Consider the following 21,466-nt stretch of genomic DNA (forward strand, 5'->3'; position numbering starts at 1 on the left):
CATTCCTGCTGCTGGCAGCGGCCACTGGCCCCTGTCCCCCACTCGGCTGACAGCTGGAGGGGCAGGGCAGGCTGTGCTGGGCAGGGGGCGGGGGCTTTGGGCCTGTGGGTGCTGCTGCTGGGGGCCATGGGCCCACGTCTACCTTTTCCCTCTCTTCCCTCCTGTCCCTTTCCCCATTTTCTCTCTCTGGGAGCTTGGCTTCTCTCTCTCCTGTCTGCATGGTCAGCTGCACGTGGGACCCTGCAGGAACTGCCTGAACTACAGGGAAGTGGGAGGAGGACTCTTTCTCAGGAACTGTAGTCACAGGACAAGGGGGAATGGGATCAAACTGCAAGAGCTGGAATAGATTTGATGATGGGAAGAAGTTCTTTCCTGGGAGGGTGGTTGTCCCTGACACAGGGAGCAGTGCAGAGAGGCTGTGGATGCCCCATCGCCAGGAACATCCAAGGCCAGCTTGGACAGGGTCCAGAGCAACCTGGTGTGGTGGGAAGTTGCTCAGGTTGAAAGCAGATGATCCTTAGGGGCCCTTGCAAGCCAAAGCATTCAAGGATTTGATCATTCCATGATCCCCATCTCTCCGTCTGGAGTGGCCCTGAAACTTCTGTGACATCACAGCTCCCAGCGTGTTGCAGGAGGAAGGTCCAGGTCCTGGAAACGAGCACAGCAGACACTTCACCTGCTGCCAGCGGCCAGTTCTCCCTCGCCCTTCGCTCTGCCCGTCAGTGCCGAGCTGTTGCTGCTGCCTGGGCTTTTCCTGACGCTTGCTCTGAAGCCAATCCCGGCAGGATGGGCACTGCTGCCCCAGTGGAGGTACAGTGCCATTCCAGGGAGGGGGGCACCCTGCTTGGGCAGGCTGCAGCCATGTGGGAATGGATGGGGTGGGACAGCAAGCCCAGCGTGAGATTGTGCTGCCTCTTGCAGACGGTCAGAGACACCCTGGAGGAGATGGAAGTGGACATGGTGGTGCATGGAGAAGAAATGATGGAGGTGGACACAGAAGACACTGCCGAGGACATGGAGGTGGACGTGGAGGACGACATCGAGGAAATGGAGGTTGATGAGAAGGATGAGGAGGAGCCCATGGTCCTCGGATGAAGATGGAGTCCCACGAGCAAGAGAAGCAGATGCTTCCCACGCCCAGCCCACCTGAGCCACTGCTGGCAGCAGAGTCCAGCGCTGCTGCATCCTTTCCTCCAGGACTGAGGGAGATGATGGACACTGATATGACCCCTTTGTACTTACGGTCTATGTTTAGAGGTTTTCTGTAAATATGTTTTAAAGTTTGTGACCCTATAGGCTCCCATGTAAATATGTTAGCAAGTTTGTTAGACTATAGGTACCCATGTAAATACGTTAGGAAGTTTGTTAGACTATAGGTACCCATGTAAATATGTTCTGTAGATTGTTACTCTATAGGCTGCCATGTAAACATGTTCTGTAGACTGTTGTTTTTATAAGGATTGTCCAAATAAAACATCTTCTGTAAATCCTAGCTTTTGCCTATCTTTGGGAAAAAAAGTACTGTTTCTTTTTAAAATCTCAGTTCTCTTTGCAATGCCTTTGGGCCCAGGCGGCGTTTGCACCCTTGTGCTTTCCACTTGTTCTGGGTTGCCGGGGCTGGAGGTCCCTGGCGGGGCTGGCACGGCCACCCCGGGGCTGGGGCTCCCTGTGCACAGGGGGTCCCACCGACACCACTCCTGGCACTGGGCACTGCTGCTCTTCCTGGGCTGGGCCAGAGCAGTGTCCCCAGGAGCAGAGCTGTCAGCAGCAGAGAGGGGGCTCTGACAGCAGTGGCCCCTGCAGCAATGGCCCAAAACAGGCAGGAAGCCTTCAGCCACCCTTGCTGCTGGAGCCACGGGGACTCCTGGACCGGGAGGCGGCATCGGGCCACAGGCATGCCAAATCCACCTTCATGCTCTGAAGGCCATGGCAGCCTTGGGAACTGCGGGACCCGGATCTGGGCTGCTGCAGGGGCTGATGTTTAAGGCTTGGAGCCTCCAAAGGCTCCGGGCTTCGCTTGCCAGCCCGCCTTGCACTGCCCTGTGCCCGCACCGATCAAGAGACAAAAGCCAAGCCAGGGCATCCTCACGCTGCCCCCATTCCTGCTGCTGGCAGCGGCCACTGGCCCCTGTCCCCCACTCGGCTGACAGCTGGAGGGGCAGGGCAGGCTGTGCTGGGCAGGGGGCGGGGGGCTTTGGGCCTGTGGGTGCTGCTGCTGGGGGCCATGGGCCCACGTCTACCTTTTCCCTCTCTTCCCTCCTGTCACTTTCCCCATTTTCTCTCTCTGGGAGCTTGGCTTCTCTCTCTCCTGTCTGCAGGGTCAGCCGCACGTGGGACCCTGCAGGAACTGCCTGAACTACAGGGAAGTGGGAGGAGGACTCTTTCTCAGGAACTGTAGTCACAGGACAAGGGGGAATGGGATCAAACTGCAAGAGCTGGAATAGATTTGATGATGGGAAGAAGTTCTTTCCTGGGAGGGTGGTTGTCCCTGACACAGGGAGCAGTGCAGAGAGGCTGTGGATGCCCCATCGCCAGGAACATCCAAGGCCAGCTTGGACAGGGTCCAGAGCAACCTGGTGTGGTGGGAAGTTGCTCAGGTTGAAAGCAGATGATCCTTAGGGGCCCTTGCAAGCCAAAGCATTCAAGGATTTGATCATTCCATGATCCCCATCTCTCCGTCTGGAGTGGCCCTGAAACTTCTGTGACATCACAGCTCCCAGCGTGTTGCAGGAGGAAGGTCCAGGTCCTGGAAACGAGCACAGCAGACACTTCACCTGCTGCCAGCGGCCAGTTCTCCCTCGCCCTTCGCTCTGCCCGTCAGTGCCGAGCTGTTGCTGCTGCCTGGGCTTTTCCTGACGCTTGCTCTGAAGCCAATCCCGGCAGGATGGGCACTGCTGCCCCAGTGGAGGTACAGTGCCATTCCAGGGAGGGGGGCACCCTGCTTGGGCAGGCTGCAGCCATGTGGGAATGGATGGGGTGGGACAGCAAGCCCAGCGTGAGATTGTGCTGCCTCTTGCAGACGGTCAGAGACACCCTGGAGGAGATGGAAGTGGACATGGTGGTGCATGGAGAAGAAATGATGGAGGTGGACACAGAAGACACTGCCGAGGACATGGAGGTGGACGTGGAGGACGACATCGAGGAAATGGAGGTTGATGAGAAGGATGAGGAGGAGCCCATGGTCCTCGGATGAAGATGGAGTCCCACGAGCAAGAGAAGCAGATGCTTCCCACGCCCAGCCCACCTGAGCCACTGCTGGCAGCAGAGTCCAGCGCTGCTGCATCCTTTCCTCCAGGACTGAGGGAGATGATGGACACTGATATGACCCCTTTGTACTTACGGTCTATGTTTAGAGGTTTTCTGTAAATATGTTTTAAAGTTTGTGACCCTATAGGCTCCCATGTAAATATGTTAGCAAGTTTGTTAGACTATAGGTACCCATGTAAATACGTTAGGAAGTTTGTTAGACTATAGGTACCCATGTAAATATGTTCTGTAGATTGTTACTCTATAGGCTGCCATGTAAACATGTTCTGTAGACTGTTGTTTTTATAAGGATTGTCCAAATAAAACATCTTCTGTAAATCCTAGCTTTTGCCTATCTTTGGGAAAAAAAGTACTGTTTCTTTTTAAAATCTCAGTTCTCTTTGCAATGCCTTTGGGCCCAGGCGGCGTTTGCACCCTTGTGCTTTCCACTTGTTCTGGGTTGCCGGGGCTGGAGGTCCCTGGCGGGGCTGGCACGGCCACCCCGGGGCTGGGGGTCCCTGTGCACAGGGGGTCCCACCGACACCACTCCTGGCACTGGGCACTGCTGCTCTTCCTGGGCTGGGCCAGAGCAGTGTCCCCAGGAGCAGAGCTGTCAGCAGCAGAGAGGGGGCTCTGACAGCAGTGGCCCCTGCAGCAATGGCCCAAAACAGGCAGGAAGCCTTCAGCCACCCTTGCTGCTGGAGCCACGGGGACTCCTGGACCGGGAGGCGGCATCGGGCCACAGGCATGCCAAATCCACCTTCATGCTCTGAAGGCCATGGCAGCCTTGGGAACTGCGGGACCCGGATCTGGGCTGCTGCAGGGGCTGATGTTTAAGGCTTGGAGCCTCCAAAGGCTCCGGGCTTCGCTTGCCAGCCCGCCTTGCACTGCCCTGTGCCCGCACCGATCAAGAGACAAAAGCCAAGCCAGGGCATCCTCACGCTGCCCCCATTCCTGCTGCTGGCAGCGGCCACTGGCCCCTGTCCCCCACTCGGCTGACAGCTGGAGGGGCAGGGCAGGCTGTGCTGGGCAGGGGGCGGGGGGCTTTGGGCCTGTGGGTGCTGCTGCTGGGGGCCATGGGCCCACGTCTACCTTTTCCCTCTCTTCCCTCCTGTCCCTTTCCCCATTTTCTCTCTCTGGGAGCTTGGCTTCTCTCTCTCCTGTCTGCAGGGTCAGCCGCACGTGGGACCCTGCAGGAACTGCCTGAACTACAGGGAAGTGGGAGGAGGACTCTTTCTCAGGAACTGTAGTCACAGGACAAGGGGGAATGGGATCAAACTGCAAGAGCTGGAATAGATTTGATGATGGGAAGAAGTTCTTTCCTGGGAGGGTGGTTGTCCCTGACACAGGGAGCAGTGCAGAGAGGCTGTGGATGTCCCATCGCCAGGAACATCCAAGGCCAGCTTGGACAGGGTCCAGAGCAACCTGGTGTGGTGGGAAGTTGCTCAGGTTGAAAGCAGATGATCCTTAGGGGCCCTTGCAAGCCAAAGCATTCAAGGATTTGATCATTCCATGATCCCCATCTCTCCGTCTGGAGTGGCCCTGAAACTTCTGTGACATCACAGCTCCCAGCGTGTTGCAGGAGGAAGGTCCAGGTCCTGGAAACGAGCACAGCAGACACTTCACCTGCTGCCAGCGGCCAGTTCTCCCTCGCCCTTCGCTCTGCCCGTCAGTGCCGAGCTGTTGCTGCTGCCTGGGCTTTTCCTGACGCTTGCTCTGAAGCCAATCCCGGCAGGATGGGCACTGCTGCCCCAGTGGAGGTACAGTGCCATTCCAGGGAGGGTGGCACCCTGCTTGGGCAGGCTGCAGCCATGTGGGAATGGATGGGGTGGGACAGCAAGCCCAGCGTGAGATTGTGCTGCCTCTTGCAGACGGTCAGAGACACCCTGGAGGAGATGGAAGTGGACATGGTGGTGCATGGAGAAGAAATGATGGAGGTGGACACAGAAGACACTGCCGAGGACATGGAGGTGGACGTGGAGGACGACATCGAGGAAATGGAGGTTGATGAGAAGGATGAGGAGGAGCCCATGGTCCTCGGATGAAGATGGAGTCCCACGAGCAAGAGAAGCAGATGCTTCCCACGCCCAGCCCACCTGAGCCACTGCTGGCAGCAGAGTCCAGCGCTGCTGCATCCTTTCCTCCAGGACTGAGGGAGATGATGGACACTGATATGACCCCTTTGTACTTACGGTCTATGTTTAGAGGTTTTCTGTAAATATGTTTTAAAGTTTGTGACCCTATAGGCTCCCATGTAAATATGTTAGCAAGTTTGTTAGACTATAGGTACCCATGTAAATACGTTAGGAAGTTTGTTAGACTATAGGTACCCATGTAAATATGTTCTGTAGATTGTTACTCTATAGGCTGCCATGTAAACATGTTCTGTAGACTGTTGTTTTTATAAGGATTGTCCAAATAAAACATCTTCTGTAAATCCTAGCTTTTGCCTATCTTTGGGAAAAAAAGTACTGTTTCTTTTTAAAATCTCAGTTCTCTTTGCAATGCCTTTGGGCCCAGGCGGCGTTTGCACCCTTGTGCTTTCCACTTGTTCTGGGTTGCCGGGGCTGGAGGTCCCTGGCGGGGCTGGCACGGCCACCCCGGGGCTGGGGGTCCCTGTGCACAGGGGGTCCCACCGACACCACTCCTGGCACTGGGCACTGCTGCTCTTCCTGGGCTGGGCCAGAGCAGTGTCCCCAGGAGCAGAGCTGTCAGCAGCAGAGAGGGGGCTCTGACAGCAGTGGCCCCTGCAGCAATGGCCCAAAACAGGCAGGAAGCCTTCAGCCACCCTTGCTGCTGGAGCCACGGGGACTCCTGGACCGGGAGGCGGCATCGGGCCACAGGCATGCCAAATCCACCTTCATGCTCTGAAGGCCATGGCAGCCTTGGGAACTGCGGGACCCGGATCTGGGCTGCTGCAGGGGCTGATGTTTAAGGCTTGGAGCCTCCAAAGGCTCCGGGCTTCGCTTGCCAGCCCGCCTTGCACTGCCCTGTGCCCGCACCGATCAAGAGACAAAAGCCAAGCCAGGGCATCCTCACGCTGCCCCCATTCCTGCTGCTGGCAGCGGCCACTGGCCCCTGTCCCCCACTCGGCTGACAGCTGGAGGGGCAGGGCAGGCTGTGCTGGGCAGGGGGCGGGGGGCTTTGGGCCTGTGGGTGCTGCTGCTGGGGGCCATGGGCCCACGTCTACCTTTTCCCTCTCTTCCCTCCTGTCCCTTTCCCCATTTTCTCTCTCTGGGAGCTTGGCTTCTCTCTCTCCTGTCTGCATGGTCAGCTGCACGTGGGACCCTGCAGGAACTGCCTGAACTACAGGGAAGTGGGAGGAGGACTCTTTCTCAGGAACTGTAGTCACAGGACAAGGGGGAATGGGATCAAACTGCAAGAGCTGGAATAGATTTGATGATGGGAAGAAGTTCTTTCCTGGGAGGGTGGTTGTCCCTGACACAGGGAGCAGTGCAGAGAGGCTGTGGATGCCCCATCGCCAGGAACATCCAAGGCCAGCTTGGACAGGGTCCAGAGCAACCTGGTGTGGTGGGAAGTTGCTCAGGTTGAAAGCAGATGATCCTTAGGGGCCCTTGCAAGCCAAAGCATTCAAGGATTTGATCATTCCATGATCCCCATCTCTCCGTCTGGAGTGGCCCTGAAACTTCTGTGACATCACAGCTCCCAGCGTGTTGCAGGAGGAAGGTCCAGGTCCTGGAAACGAGCACAGCAGACACTTCACCTGCTGCCAGCGGCCAGTTCTCCCTCGCCCTTCGCTCTGCCCGTCAGTGCCGAGCTGTTGCTGCTGCCTGGGCTTTTCCTGACGCTTGCTCTGAAGCCAATCCCGGCAGGATGGGCACTGCTGCCCCAGTGGAGGTACAGTGCCATTCCAGGGAGGGGGGCACCCTGCTTGGGCAGGCTGCAGCCATGTGGGAATGGATGGGGTGGGACAGCAAGCCCAGCGTGAGATTGTGCTGCCTCTTGCAGACGGTCAGAGACACCCTGGAGGAGATGGAAGTGGACATGGTGGTGCATGGAGAAGAAATGATGGAGGTGGACACAGAAGACACTGCCGAGGACATGGAGGTGGACGTGGAGGACGACATCGAGGAAATGGAGGTTGATGAGAAGGATGAGGAGGAGCCCATGGTCCTCGGATGAAGATGGAGCCCCACGAGCAAGAGAAGCAGATGCTTCCCACGCCCAGCCCACCTGAGCCACTGCTGGCAGCAGAGTCCAGCGCTGCTGCATCCTTTCCTCCAGGACTGAGGGAGATGATGGACACTGATATGACCCCTTTGTACTTACGGTCTATGTTTAGAGGTTTTCTGTAAATATGTTTTAAAGTTTGTGACCCTATAGGCTCCCATGTAAATATGTTAGCAAGTTTGTTAGACTATAGGTACCCATGTAAATACGTTAGGAAGTTTGTTAGACTATAGGTACCCATGTAAATATGTTCTGTAGATTGTTACTCTATAGGCTGCCATGTAAACATGTTCTGTAGACTGTTGTTTTTATAAGGATTGTCCAAATAAAACATCTTCTGTAAATCCTAGCTTTTGCCTATCTTTGGGAAAAAAAGTACTGTTTCTTTTTAAAATCTCAGTTCTCTTTGCAATGCCTTTGGGCCCAGGCGGCGTTTGCACCCTTGTGCTTTCCACTTGTTCTGGGTTGCTGGGGCTGGAGGTCCCTGGCGGGGCTGGCACGGCCACCCCGGGGCTGGGGGTCCCTGTGCACAGGGGGTCCCACCGACACCACTCCTGGCACTGGGCACTGCTGCTCTTCCTGGGCTGGGCCAGAGCAGTGTCCCCAGGAGCAGAGCTGTCAGCAGCAGAGAGGGGGCTCTGACAGCAGTGGCCCCTGCAGCAATGGCCCAAAACAGGCAGGAAGCCTTCAGCCACCCTTGCTGCTGGAGCCACGGGGACTCCTGGACCGGGAGGCGGCATCGGGCCACAGGCATGCCAAATCCACCTTCATGCTCTGAAGGCCATGGCAGCCTTGGGAACTGCGGGACCCGGATCTGGGCTGCTGCAGGGGCTGATGTTTAAGGCTTGGAGCCTCCAAAGGCTCCGGGCTTCGCTTGCCAGCCCGCCTTGCACTGCCCTGTGCCCGCACCGATCAAGAGACAAAAGCCAAGCCAGGGCATCCTCACGCTGCCCCCATTCCTGCTGCTGGCAGCGGCCACTGGCCCCTGTCCCCCACTCGGCTGACAGCTGGAGGGGCAGGGCAGGCTGTGCTGGGCAGGGGGCGGGGGGCTTTGGGCCTGTGGGTGCTGCTGCTGGGGGCCATGGGCCCACGTCTACCTTTTCCCTCTCTTCCCTCCTGTCCCTTTCCCCATTTTCTCTCTCTGGGAGCTTGGCTTCTCTCTCTCCTGTCTGCATGGTCAGCCGCACGTGGGACCCTGCAGGAACTGCCTGAACTACAGGGAAGTGGGAGGAGGACTCTTTCTCAGGAACTGTAGTCACAGGACAAGGGGGAATGGGATCAAACTGCAAGAGCTGGAATAGATTTGATGATGGGAAGAAGTTCTTTCCTGGGAGGGTGGTTGTCCCTGACACAGGGAGCAGTGCAGAGAGGCTGTGGATGCCCCATCGCCAGGAACATCCAAGGCCAGCTTGGACAGGGTCCAGAGCAACCTGGTGTGGTGGGAAGTTGCTCAGGTTGAAAGCAGATGATCCTTAGGGGCCCTTGCAAGCCAAAGCATTCAAGGATTTGATCATTCCATGATCCCCATCTCTCCGTCTGGAGTGGCCCTGAAACTTCTGTGACATCACAGCTCCCAGCGTGTTGCAGGAGGAAGGTCCAGGTCCTGGAAACGAGCACAGCAGACACTTCACCTGCTGCCAGCGGCCAGTTCTCCCTCGCCCTTCGCTCTGCCCGTCAGTGCCGAGCTGTTGCTGCTGCCTGGGCTTTTCCTGACGCTTGCTCTGAAGCCAATCCCGGCAGGATGGGCACTGCTGCCCCAGTGGAGGTACAGTGCCATTCCAGGGAGGGGGGCACCCTGCTTGGGCAGGCTGCAGCCATGTGGGAATGGATGGGGTGGGACAGCAAGCCCAGCGTGAGATTGTGCTGCCTCTTGCAGACGGTCAGAGACACCCTGGAGGAGATGGAAGTGGACATGGTGGTGCATGGAGAAGAAATGATGGAGGTGGACACAGAAGACACTGCCGAGGACATGGAGGTGGACGTGGAGGACGACATCGAGGAAATGGAGGTTGATGAGAAGGATGAGGAGGAGCCCATGGTCCTCGGATGAAGATGGAGTCCCACGAGCAAGAGAAGCAGATGCTTCCCACGCCCAGCCCACCTGAGCCACTGCTGGCAGCAGAGTCCAGCGCTGCTGCATCCTTTCCTCCAGGACTGAGGGAGATGATGGACACTGATATGACCCCTTTGTACTTACGGTCTATGTTTAGAGGTTTTCTGTAAATATGTTTTAAAGTTTGTGACCCTATAGGCTCCCATGTAAATATGTTAGCAAGTTTGTTAGACTATAGGTACCCATGTATATACGTTAGGAAGTTTGTTAGACTATAGGTACCCATGTAAATATGTTCTGTAGATTGTTACTCTATAGGCTGCCATGTAAACATGTTCTGTAGACTGTTGTTTTTATAAGGATTGTCCAAATAAAACATCTTCTGTAAATCCTAGCTTTTGCCTATCTTTGGGAAAAAAAGTACTGTTTCTTTTAAAATCTCAGTTCTCTTTGCAATGCCTTTGGGCCCAGGCGGCGTTTGCACCCTTGTGCTTTCCACTTGTTCTGGGTTGCCGGGGCTGGAGGTCCCTGGCGGGGCTGGCACGGCCACCCCGGGGCTGGGGGTCCCTGTGCACAGGGGGTCCCACCGACACCACTCCTGGCACTGGGCACTGCTGCTCTTCCTGGGCTGGGCCAGAGCAGTGTCCCCAGGAGCAGAGCTGTCAGCAGCAGAGAGGGGGCTCTGACAGCAGTGGCCCCTGCAGCAATGGCCCAAAACAGGCAGGAAGCCTTCAGCCACCCTTGCTGCTGGAGCCACGGGGACTCCTGGACCGGGAGGCGGCATCGGGCCACAGGCATGCCAAATCCACCTTCATGCTCTGAAGGCCATGGCAGCCTTGGGAACTGCGGGACCCGGATCTGGGCTGCTGCAGGGGCTGATGTTTAAGGCTTGGAGCCTCCAAAGGCTCCGGGCTTCGCTTGCCAGCCCGCCTTGCACTGCCCTGTGCCCGCACCGATCAAGAGACAAAAGCCAAGCCAGGGCATCCTCACGCTGCCCCCATTCCTGCTGCTGGCAGCGGCCACTGGCCCCTGTCCCCCACTCGGCTGACAGCTGGAGGGGCAGGGCAGGCTGTGCTGGGCAGGGGGCGGGGGCTTTGGGCCTGTGGGTGCTGCTGCTGGGGGCCATGGGCCCACGTCTACCTTTTCCCTCTCTTCCCTCCTGTCCCTTTCCCCATTTTCTCTCTCTGGGAGCTTGGCTTCTCTCTCTCCTGTCTGCATGGTCAGCCGCACGTGGGACCCTGCAGGAACTGCCTGAACTACAGGGAAGTGGGAGGAGGACTCTTTCTCAGGAACTGTAGTCACAGGACAAGGGGGAATGGGATCAAACTGCAAGAGCTGGAATAGATTTGATGATGGGAAGAAGTTCTTTCCTGGGAGGGTGGTTGTCCCTGACACAGGGAGCAGTGCAGAGAGGCTGTGGATGCCCCATCGCCAGGAACATCCAAGGCCAGCTTGGACAGGGTCCAGAGCAACCTGGTGTGGTGGGAAGTTGCTCAGGTTGAAAGCAGATGATCCTTAGGGGCCCTTGCAAGCCAAAGCATTCAAGGATTTGATCATTCCATGATCCCCATCTCTCCGTCTGGAGTGGCCCTGAAACTTCTGTGACATCACAGCTCCCAGCGTGTTGCAGGAGGAAGGTCCAGGTCCTGGAAACGAGCACAGCAGACACTTCACCTGCTGCCAGCGGCCAGTTCTCCCTCGCCCTTCGCTCTGCCCGTCAGTGCCGAGCTGTTGCTGCTGCCTGGGCTTTTCCTGACGCTTGCTCTGAAGCCAATCCCGGCAGGATGGGCACTGCTGCCCCAGTGGAGGTACAGTGCCATTCCAGGGAGGGGGGCACCCTGCTTGGGCAGGCTGCAGCCATGTGGGAATGGATGGGGTGGGACAGCAAGCCCAGCGTGAGATTGTGCTGCCTCTTGCAGACGGTCAGAGACACCCTGGAGGAGATGGAAGTGGACATGGTGGTGCATGGAGAAGAAATGATGGAGGTGGACACAGAAGACACTGCCGAGGACATGGAGGTGGACGTGGAGGACGACATCGAGGAAATGGAGGTTGATGAGAAGGATGAGGAGGAGCCCATGGTCCTCGGATGAAGATGGAGCCCCACGAGCAAGAGAAGCAGATGCTTCCCACGCCCAGCCCACCTGAGCCACTGCTGGCAGCAGAGTCCAGCGCTGCTGCATCCTTTCCTCCAGGACTGAGGGAGATGATGGACACTGATATGACCCCTTTGTACTTACGGTCTATGTTTAGAGGTTTTCTGTAAATATGTTTTAAAGTTTGTGACCCTATAGGCTCCCATGTAAATATGTTAGCAAGTTTGTTAGACTATAGGTACCCATGTAAATACGTTAGGAAGTTTGTTAGACTATAGGTACCCATGTAAATATGTTCTGTAGATTGTTACTCTATAGGCTGCCATGTAAACATGTTCTGTAGACTGTTGTTTTTATAAGGATTGTCCAAATAAAACATCTTCTGTAAATCCTAGCTTTTGCCTATCTTTGGGAAAAAAAGTACTGTTTCTTTTTAAAATCTCAGTTCTCTTTGCAATGCCTTTGGGCCCAGGCGGCGTTTGCACCCTTGTGCTTTCCACTTGTTCTGGGTTGCCGGGGCTGGAGGTCCCTGGCGGGGCTGGCACGGCCACCCCGGGGCTGGGGGTCCCTGTGCACAGGGGTCCCACCGACACCACTCCTGGCACTGGGCACTGCTGCTCTTCCTGGGCTGGGCCAGAGCAGTGTCCCCAGGAGCAGAGCTGTCAGCAGCAGAGAGGGGGCTCTGACAGCAGTGGCCCCTGCAGCAATGGCCCAAAACAGGCAGGAAGCCTTCAGCCACCCTTGCTGCTGGAGCCACGGGGACTCCTGGACCGGGAGGCGGCATCGGGCCACAGGCATGCCAAATCCACCTTCATGCTCTGAAGGCCATGGCAGCCTTGGGAACTGCGGGACCCGGATCTGGGCTGCTGCAGGGGCTGATGTTTAAGGCTTGGAGCCTCCAAAGGCTCCGGGCTTCGCTTGCCAGCCCGCCTTGCACTGCCCTGTGCCCGCACCGATCAAGAGACAAAAGCCAAGCCAGGGCATCCTCACGCTGCCCCCATTCCTGCTGCTGGCAGCGGCCACTGGCCCCTGTCCCCCACTCGGCTGACAGCTGGAGGGGCAGGGCAGGCTGTGCTGGGCAGGGGGCGGGGGGCTTTGGGCCTGTGGGTGCTGCTGCTGGGGGCCATGGGCCCACGTCTACCTTTTCCCTCTCTTCCCTCCTGTCACTTTCCCCATTTTCTCTCTCTGGGAGCTTGGCTTCTCTCTCTCCTGTCTGCAGGGTCAGCCGCACGTGGGACCCTGCAGGAACTGCCTGAACTACAGGGAAGTGGGAGGAGGACTCTTTCTCAGGAACTGTAGTCACAGGACAAGGGGGAATGGGATCAAACTGCAAGAGCTGGAATAGATTTGATGATGGGAAGAAGTTCTTTCCTGGGAGGGTGGTTGTCCCTGACACAGGGAGCAGTGCAGAGAGGCTGTGGATGTCCCATCGCCAGGAACATCCAAGGCCAGCTTGGACAGGGTCCAGAGCAACCTGGTGTGGTGGGAAGTTGCTCAGGTTGAAAGCAGATGATCCTTAGGGGCCCTTGCAAGCCAAAGCATTCAAGGATTTGATCATTCCATGATCCCCATCTCTCCGTCTGGAGTGGCCCTGAAACTTCTGTGACATCACAGCTCCCAGCGTGTTGCAGGAGGAAGGTCCAGGTCCTGGAAACGAGCACAGCAGACACTTCACCTGCTGCCAGCGGCCAGTTCTCCCTCGCCCTTCGCTCTGCCCGTCAGTGCCGAGCTGTTGCTGCTGCCTGGGCTTTTCCTGACGCTTGCTCTGAAGCCAATCCCGGCAGGATGGGCACTGCTGCCCCAGTGGAGGTACAGTGCCATTCCAGGGAGGGGGGCACCCTGCTTGGGCAGGCTGCAGCCATGTGGGAATGGATGGGGTGGGACAGCAAGCCCAGCGTGAGATTGTGCTGCCTCTTGCAGACGGTCAGAGACACCCTGGAGGAGATGGAAGTGGACATGGTGGTGCATGGAGAAGAAATGATGGAGGTGGACACAGAAGACACTGCCGAGGACATGGAGGTGGACGTGGAGGACGACATCGAGGAAATGGAGGTTGATGAGAAGGATGAGGAGGAGCCCATGGTCCTCGGATGAAGATGGAGCCCCACGAGCAAGAGAAGCAGATGGTTCCTACGCCCAGCCCACCTGAGCCACTGCTGGCAGCAGAGTCCAGCGCTGCTGCATCCTTTCCTCCAGGACTGAGGGAGATGATGGACACTGATATGACCCCTTTGTACTTACGGTCTATGTTTAGAGGTTTTCTGTAAATATGTTTTAAAGTTTGTGACCCTATAGGCTCCCATGTAAATATGTTAGCAAGTTTGTTAGACTATAGGTACCCATCTAAATACGTTAGGAAGTTTGTTAGACTATAGGTACCCATGTAAATATGTTAGGAAGTTTGTTAGACTATAGGTACCCATGTAAATATGTTCTGTAGATTGTTACTCTATAGGCTGCCATGTAAACATGTTCTGTAGACTGTTGTTTTTATAAGGATTGTCCAAATAAAACATCTTCTGTAAATCCTAGCTTTTGCCTATCTTTGGGAAAAAAAAGTACTGTTTCTTTTTAAAATCTCAGTTCTCTTTGCAATGCCTTTGGGCCCAGGCGGCGTTTGCACCCTTGTGCTTTCCACTTGTTCTGGGTTGCCGGGGCTGGAGGTCCCTGGCGGGGCTGGCACGGCCACCCCGGGGCTGGGGGTCCCTGTGCACAGGGGGTCCCACCGACACCACTCCTGGCACTGGGCACTGCTGCTCTTCCTGGGCTGGGCCAGAGCAGTGTCCCCAGGAGCAGAGCTGTCAGCAGCAGAGAGGGGGCTCTGACAGCAGTGGCCCCTGCAGCAATGGCCCAAAACAGGCAGGAAGCCTTCAGCCACCCTTGCTGCTGGAGCCACGGGGACTCCTGGACCGGGAGGCGGCATCGGGCCACAGGCATGCCAAATCCACCTTCATGCTCTGAAGGCCATGGCAGCCTTGGGAACTGCGGGACCCGGATCTGGGCTGCTGCAGGGGCTGATGTTTAAGGCTTGGAGCCTCCAAAGGCTCCGGGCTTCGCTTGCCAGCCCGCCTTGCACTGCCCTGTGCCCGCACCGATCAAGAGACAAAAGCCAAGCCAGGGCATCCTCACGCTGCCCCCATTCCTGCTGCTGGCAGCGGCCACTGGCCCCTGTCCCCCACTCGGCTGACAGCTGGAGGGGCAGGGCAGGCTGTGCTGGGCAGGGGGCGGGGGGCTTTGGGCCTGTGGGTGCTGCTGCTGGGGGCCATGGGCCCACGTCTACCTTTTCCCTCTCTTCCCTCCTGTCACTTTCCCCATTTTCTCTCTCTGGGAGCTTGGCTTCTCTCTCTCCTGTCTGCAGGGTCAGCCGCACGTGGGACCCTGCAGGAACTGCCTGAACTACAGGGAAGTGGGAGGAGGACTCTTTCTCAGGAACTGTAGTCACAGGACAAGGGGGAATGGGATCAAACTGCAAGAGCTGGAATAGATTTGATGATGGGAAGAAGTTCTTTCCTGGGAGGGTGGTTGTCCCTGACACAGGGAGCAGTGCAGAGAGGCTGTGGATGCCCCATCGCCAGGAACATCCAAGGCCAGCTTGGACAGGGTCCAGAGCAACCTGGTGTGGTGGGAAGTTGCTCAGGTTGAAAGCAGATGATCCTTAGGGGCCCTTGCAAGCCAAAGCATTCAAGGATTTGATCATTCCATGATCCCCATCTCTCCGTCTGGAGTGGCCCTGAAACTTCTGTGACATCACAGCTCCCAGCGTGTTGCAGGAGGAAGGTCCAGGTCCTGGAAACGAGCACAGCAGACACTTCACCTGCTGCCAGCGGCCAGTTCTCCCTCGCCCTTCGCTCTGCCCGTCAGTGCCGAGCTGTTGCTGCTGCCTGGGCTTTTCCTGACGCTTGCTCTGAAGCCAATCCCGGCAGGATGGGCACTGCTGCCCCAGTGGAGGTACAGTGCCATTCCAGGGAGGGGGGCACCCTGCTTGGGCAGGCTGCAGCCATGTGGGAATGGATGGGGTGGGACAGCAAGCCCAGCGTGAGATTGTGCTGCCTCTTGCAGACGGTCAGAGACACCCTGGAGGAGATGGAAGTGGACATGGTGGTGCATGGAGAAGAAATGATGGAGGTGGACACAGAAGACACTGCCGAGGACATGGAGGTGGACGTGGAGGACGACATCGAGGAAATGGAGGTTGATGAGAAGGATGAGGAGGAGCCCATGGTCCTCGGATGAAGATGGAGCCCCACGAGCAAGAGAAGCAGATGCTTCCCACGCCCAGCCCACCTGAGCCACTGCTGGCAGCAGAGTCCAGCGCTGCTGCATCCTTTCCTCCAGGACTGAGGGAGATGATGGACACTGATATGACCCCTTTGTACTTACGTTCTATGTTTAGAGGTTTTCTGTAAATATGTTTTAAAGTTTGTGACCCTATAGGCTCCCATGTAAATATGTTAGCAAGTTTGTTAGACTATAGGTACCCATGTAAATACGTTAGGAAGTTTGTTAGACTATAGGTACCCATGTAAATATGTTCTGTAGATTGTTACTCTATAGGCTGCCATGTAAACATGTTCTGTAGACTGTTGTTTTTATAAGGATTGTCCAAATAAAACATCTTCTGTAAATCCTAGCTTTTGCCTATCTTTGGGAAAAAAAGTACTGTTTCTTTTTAAAATCTCAGTTCTCTTTGCAATGCCTTTGGGCCCAGGCGGCGTTTGCACCCTTGTGCTTTCCACTTGTTCTGGGTTGCCGGGGCTGGAGGTCCCTGGCGGGGCTGGCACGGCCACCCCGGGGCTGGGGGTCCCTGTGCACAGGGGGTCCCACCGACACCACTCCTGGCACTGGGCACTGCTGCTCTTCCTGGGCTGGGCCAGAGCAGTGTCCCCAGGAGCAGAGCTGTCAGCAGCAGAGAGGGGGCTCTGACAGCAGTGGCCCCTGCAGCAATGGCCCAAAACAGGCAGGAAGCCTTCAGCCACCCTTGCTGCTGGAGCCACGGGGACTCCTGGACCGGGAGGCGGCATCGGGCCACAGGCATGCCAAATCCACCTTCATGCTCTGAAGGCCATGGCAGCCTTGGGAACTGCGGGACCCGGATCTGGGCTGCTGCAGGGGCTGATGTTTAAGGCTTGGAGCCTCCAAAGGCTCCGGGCTTCGCTTGCCAGCCCGCCTTGCACTGCCCTGTGCCCGCACCGATCAAGAGACAAAAGCCAAGCCAGGGCATCCTCACGCTGCCCCCATTCCTGCTGCTGGCAGCGGCCACTGGCCCCTGTCCCCCACTCGGCTGACAGCTGGAGGGGCAGGGCAGGCTGTGCTGGGCAGGGGGCGGGGGCTTTGGGCCTGTGGGTGCTGCTGCTGGGGGCCATGGGCCCACGTCTACCTTTTCCCTCTCTTCCCTCCTGTCACTTTCCCCATTTTCTCTCTCTGGGAGCTTGGCTTCTCTCTCTCCTGTCTGCAGGGTCAGCCGCACGTGGGACCCTGCAGGAACTGCCTGAACTACAGGGAAGTGGGAGGAGGACTCTTTCTCAGGAACTGTAGTCACAGGACAAGGGGGAATGGGATCAAACTGCAAGAGCTGGAATAGATTTGATGATGGGAAGAAGTTCTTTCCTGGGAGGGTGGTTGTCCCTGACACAGGGAGCAGTGCAGAGAGGCTGTGGATGTCCCATCGCCAGGAACATCCAAGGCCAGCTTGGACAGGGTCCAGAGCAACCTGGTGTGGTGGGAAGTTGCTCAGGTTGAAAGCAGATGATCCTTAGGGGCCCTTGCAAGCCAAAGCATTCAAGGATTTGATCATTCCATGATCCCCATCTCTCCGTCTGGAGTGGCCCTGAAACTTCTGTGACATCACAGCTCCCAGCGTGTTGCAGGAGGAAGGTCCAGGTCCTGGAAACGAGCACAGCAGACACTTCACCTGCTGCCAGCGGCCAGTTCTCCCTCGCCCTTCGCTCTGCCCGTCAGTGCCGAGCTGTTGCTGCTGCCTGGGCTTTTCCTGACGCTTGCTCTGAAGCCAATCCCGGCAGGATGGGCACTGCTGCCCCAGTGGAGGTACAGTGCCATTCCAGGGAGGGGGGCACCCTGCTTGGGCAGGCTGCAGCCATGTGGGAATGGATGGGGTGGGACAGCAAGCCCAGCGTGAGATTGTGCTGCCTCTTGCAGACGGTCAGAGACACCCTGGAGGAGATGGAAGTGGACATGGTGGTGCATGGAGAAGAAATGATGGAGGTGGACACAGAAGACACTGCCGAGGACATGGAGGTGGACGTGGAGGACGACATCGAGGAAATGGAGGTTGATGAGAAGGATGAGGAGGAGCCCATGGTCCTCGGATGAAGATGGAGCCCCACGAGCAAGAGAAGCAGATGCTTCCCACGCCCAGCCCACCTGAGCCACTGCTGGCAGCAGAGTCCAGCGCTGCTGCATCCTTTCCTCCAGGACTGAGGGAGATGATGGACACTGATATGACCCCTTTGTAATTACGTTCTATGTTTAGAGGTTTTCTGTAAATATGTTTTAAAGTTTGTGACCCTATAGGCTCCCATGTAAATATGTTAGCAAGTTTGTTAGACTATAGGTACCCATGTAAATACGTTAGGAAGTTTGTTAGACTATAGGTACCCATGTAAATATGTTCTGTAGATTGTTACTCTATAGGCTGCCATGTAAACATGTTCTGTAGACTGTTGTTTTTATAAGGATTGTCCAAATAAAACATCTTCTGTAAATCCTAGCTTTTGCCTATCTTTGGGAAAAAAATACTGTTTCTTTTTAAATCTCAGTTCTCTTTGCAATGCCTTTGGGCCCAGGCGGCGTTTGCACCCTTGTGCTTTCCACTTGTTCTGGGTTGCCGGGGCTGGAGGTCCCTGGCGGGGCTGGCACGGCCACCCCGGGGCTGGGGGTCCCTGTGCACAGGGGGTCCCACCGACACCACTCCTGGCACTGGGCACTGCTGCTCTTCCTGGGCTGGGCCAGAGCAGTGTCCCCAGGAGCAGAGCTGTCAGCAGCAGAGAGGGGGCTCTGACAGCAGTGGCCCCTGCAGCAATGGCCCAAAACAGGCAGGAAGCCTTCAGCCACCCTTGCTGCTGGAGCCACGGGGACTCCTGGACCGGGAGGCGGCATCGGGCCACAGGCATGCCAAATCCACCTTCATGCTCTGAAGGCCATGGCAGCCTTGGGAACTGCGGGACCCGGATCTGGGCTGCTGCAGGGGCTGATGTTTAAGGCTTGGAGCCTCCAAAGGCTCCGGGCTTCGCTTGCCAGCCCGCCTTGCACTGCCCTGTGCCCGCACCGATCAAGAGACAAAAGCCAAGCCAGGGCATCCTCACGCTGCCCCCATTCCTGCTGCTGGCAGCGGCCACTGGCCCCTGTCCCCCACTCGGCTGACAGCTGGAGGGGCAGGGCAGGCTGTGCTGGGCAGGGGGCGGGGGGCTTTGGGCCTGTGGGTGCTGCTGCTGGGGGCCATGGGCCCACGTCTACCTTTTCCCTCTCTTCCCTCCTGTCACTTTCCCCATTTTCTCTCTCTGGGAGCTTGGCTTCTCTCTCTCCTGTCTGCATGGTCAGCTGCACGTGGGACCCTGCAGGAACTGCCTGAACTACAGGGAAGTGGGAGGAGGACTCTTTCTCAGGAACTGTAGTCACAGGACAAGGGGGAATGGGATCAAACTGCAAGAGCTGGAATAGATTTGATGATGGGAAGAAGTTCTTTCCTGGGAGGGTGGTTGTCCCTGACACAGGGAGCAGTGCAGAGAGGCTGTGGATGCCCCATCGCCAGGAACATCCAAGGCCAGCTTGGACAGGGTCCAGAGCAACCTGGTGTGGTGGGAAGTTGCTCAGGTTGAAAGCAGATGATCCTTAGGGGCCCTTGCAAGCCAAAGCATTCAAGGATTTGATCATTCCATGATCCCCATCTCTCCGTCTGGAGTGGCCCTGAAACTTCTGTGACATCACAGCTCCCAGCGTGTTGCAGGAGGAAGGTCCAGGTCCTGGAAACGAGCACAGCAGACACTTCACCTGCTGCCAGCGGCCAGTTCTCCCTCGCCCTTCGCTCTGCCCGTCAGTGCCGAGCTGTTGCTGCTGCCTGGGCTTTTCCTGACGCTTGCTCTGAAGCCAATCCCGGCAGGATGGGCACTGCTGCCCCAGTGGAGGTACAGTGCCATTCCAGGGAGGGGGGCACCCTGCTTGGGCAGGCTGCAGCCATGTGGGAATGGATGGGGTGGGACAGCAAGCCCAGCGTGAGATTGTGCTGCCTCTTGCAGACGGTCAGAGACACCCTGGAGGAGATGGAAGTGGACATGGTGGTGCATGGAGAAGAAATGATGGAGGTGGACACAGAAGACACTGCCGAGGACATGGAGGTGGACGTGGAGGACGACATCGAGGAAATGGAGGTTGATGAGAAGGATGAGGAGGAGCCCATGGTCCTCGGATGAAGATGGAGCCCCACGAGCAAGAGAAGCAGATGCTTCCCACGCCCAGCCCACCTGAGCCACTGCTGGCAGCAGAGTCCAGCGCTGCTGCATCCTTTCCTCCAGGACTGAGGGAGATGATGGACACTGATATGACCCCTTTGTACTTACGGTCTATGTTTAGAGGTTTTCTGTAAATATGTTTTAAAGTTTGTGACCCTATAGGCTCCCATGTAAATATGTTAGCAAGTTTGTTAGACTATAGGTACCCATGTAAATACGTTAGGAAGTTTGTTAGACTATAGGTACCCATGTAAATATGTTCTGTAGATTGTTACTCTATAGGCTGCCATGTAAACATGTTCTGTAGACTGTTGTTTTTATAAGGATTGTCCAAATAAAACATCTTCTGTAAATCCTAGCTTTTGCCTATCTTTGGGAAAAAAAAGTACTGTTTCTTTTTAAAATCTCAGTTCTCTTTGCAATGCCTTTGGGCCCAGGCGGCGTTTGCACCCTTGTGCTTTCCACTTGTTCTGGGTTGCCGGGGCTGGAGGTCCCTGGCGGGGCTGGCACGGCCACCCCGGGGCTGGGGGTCCCTGTGCACAGGGGGTCCCACCGACACCACTCCTGGCACTGGGCACTGCTGCTCTTCCTGGGCTGGGCCAGAGCAGTGTCCCCAGGAGCAGAGCTGTCAGCAGCAGAGAGGGGGCTCTGACAGCAGTGGCCCCTGCAGCAATGGCCCAAAACAGGCAGGAAGCCTTCAGCCACCCTTGCTGCTGGAGCCACGGGGACTCCTGGACCGGGAGGCGGCATCGGGCCACAGGCATGCCAAATCCACCTTCATGCTCTGAAGGCCATGGCAGCCTTGGGAACTGCGGGACCCGGATCTGGGCTGCTGCAGGGGCTGATGTTTAAGGCTTGGAGCCTCCAAAGGCTCCGGGCTTCGCTTGCCAGCCCGCCTTGCACTGCCCTGTGCCCGCACCGATCAAGAGACAAAAGCCAAGCCAGGGCATCCTCACGCTGCCCCCATTCCTGCTGCTGGCAGCGGCCACTGGCCCCTGTCCCCCACTCGGCTGACAGCTGGAGGGGCAGGGCAGGCTGTGCTGGGCAGGGGGCGGGGGCTTTGGGCCTGTGGGTGCTGCTGCTGGGGGCCATGGGCCCACGTCTACCTTTTCCCTCTCTTCCCTCCTGTCACTTTCCCCATTTTCTCTCTCTGGGAGCTTGGCTTCTCTCTCTCCTGTCTGCATGGTCAGCTGCACGTGGGACCCTGCAGGAACTGCCTGAACTACAGGGAAGTGGGAGGAGGACTCTTTCTCAGGAACTGTAGTCACAGGACAAGGGGGAATGGGATCAAACTGCAAGAGCTGGAATAGATTTGATGATGGGAAGAAGTTCTTTCCTGGGAGGGTGGTTGTCCCTGACACAGGGAGCAGTGCAGAGAGGCTGTGGATGCCCCATCGCCAGGAACATCCAAGGCC

The 21,466-nt window shown here is 56.9% G+C and overlaps 4 long non-coding RNA genes across 4 annotated transcripts; all 4 read left to right on the plus strand.

The window, feature by feature from the left end:
* Positions 1-1,016: 1,016 nt before the first annotated feature.
* LOC128799551 (uncharacterized) lies at positions 1,017-3,590 on the plus strand. Its single transcript, XR_008434755.1, has 2 exons — positions 1,017-1,376; positions 3,435-3,590. It is a non-coding gene; the product is annotated as an uncharacterized LOC128799551 (long non-coding RNA).
* Positions 3,591-5,212: 1,622 nt separating this feature from the next.
* LOC128799556 (uncharacterized) lies at positions 5,213-7,786 on the plus strand. The gene is made up of 2 exons (XR_008434760.1): positions 5,213-5,572; positions 7,631-7,786. It is a non-coding gene; the product is annotated as an uncharacterized LOC128799556 (long non-coding RNA).
* A 3,712-nt stretch (positions 7,787-11,498) lies between these two features.
* On the plus strand, positions 11,499-16,216 carry LOC128799529 (uncharacterized). The gene is made up of 2 exons (XR_008434751.1): positions 11,499-11,864; positions 16,061-16,216. It is a non-coding gene; the product is annotated as an uncharacterized LOC128799529 (long non-coding RNA).
* Positions 16,217-17,831: 1,615 nt separating this feature from the next.
* On the plus strand, positions 17,832-20,409 carry LOC128799561 (uncharacterized). Its single transcript, XR_008434763.1, has 2 exons — positions 17,832-18,197; positions 20,254-20,409. It is a non-coding gene; the product is annotated as an uncharacterized LOC128799561 (long non-coding RNA).
* The last annotated feature ends 1,057 nt before the right edge of the window (positions 20,410-21,466 follow it).

This window comes from Vidua chalybeata, chromosome 24 (assembly GCF_026979565.1).
Source record: "Vidua chalybeata isolate OUT-0048 chromosome 24, bVidCha1 merged haplotype, whole genome shotgun sequence".
NCBI lineage: Eukaryota > Metazoa > Chordata > Aves > Passeriformes > Viduidae > Vidua > Vidua chalybeata.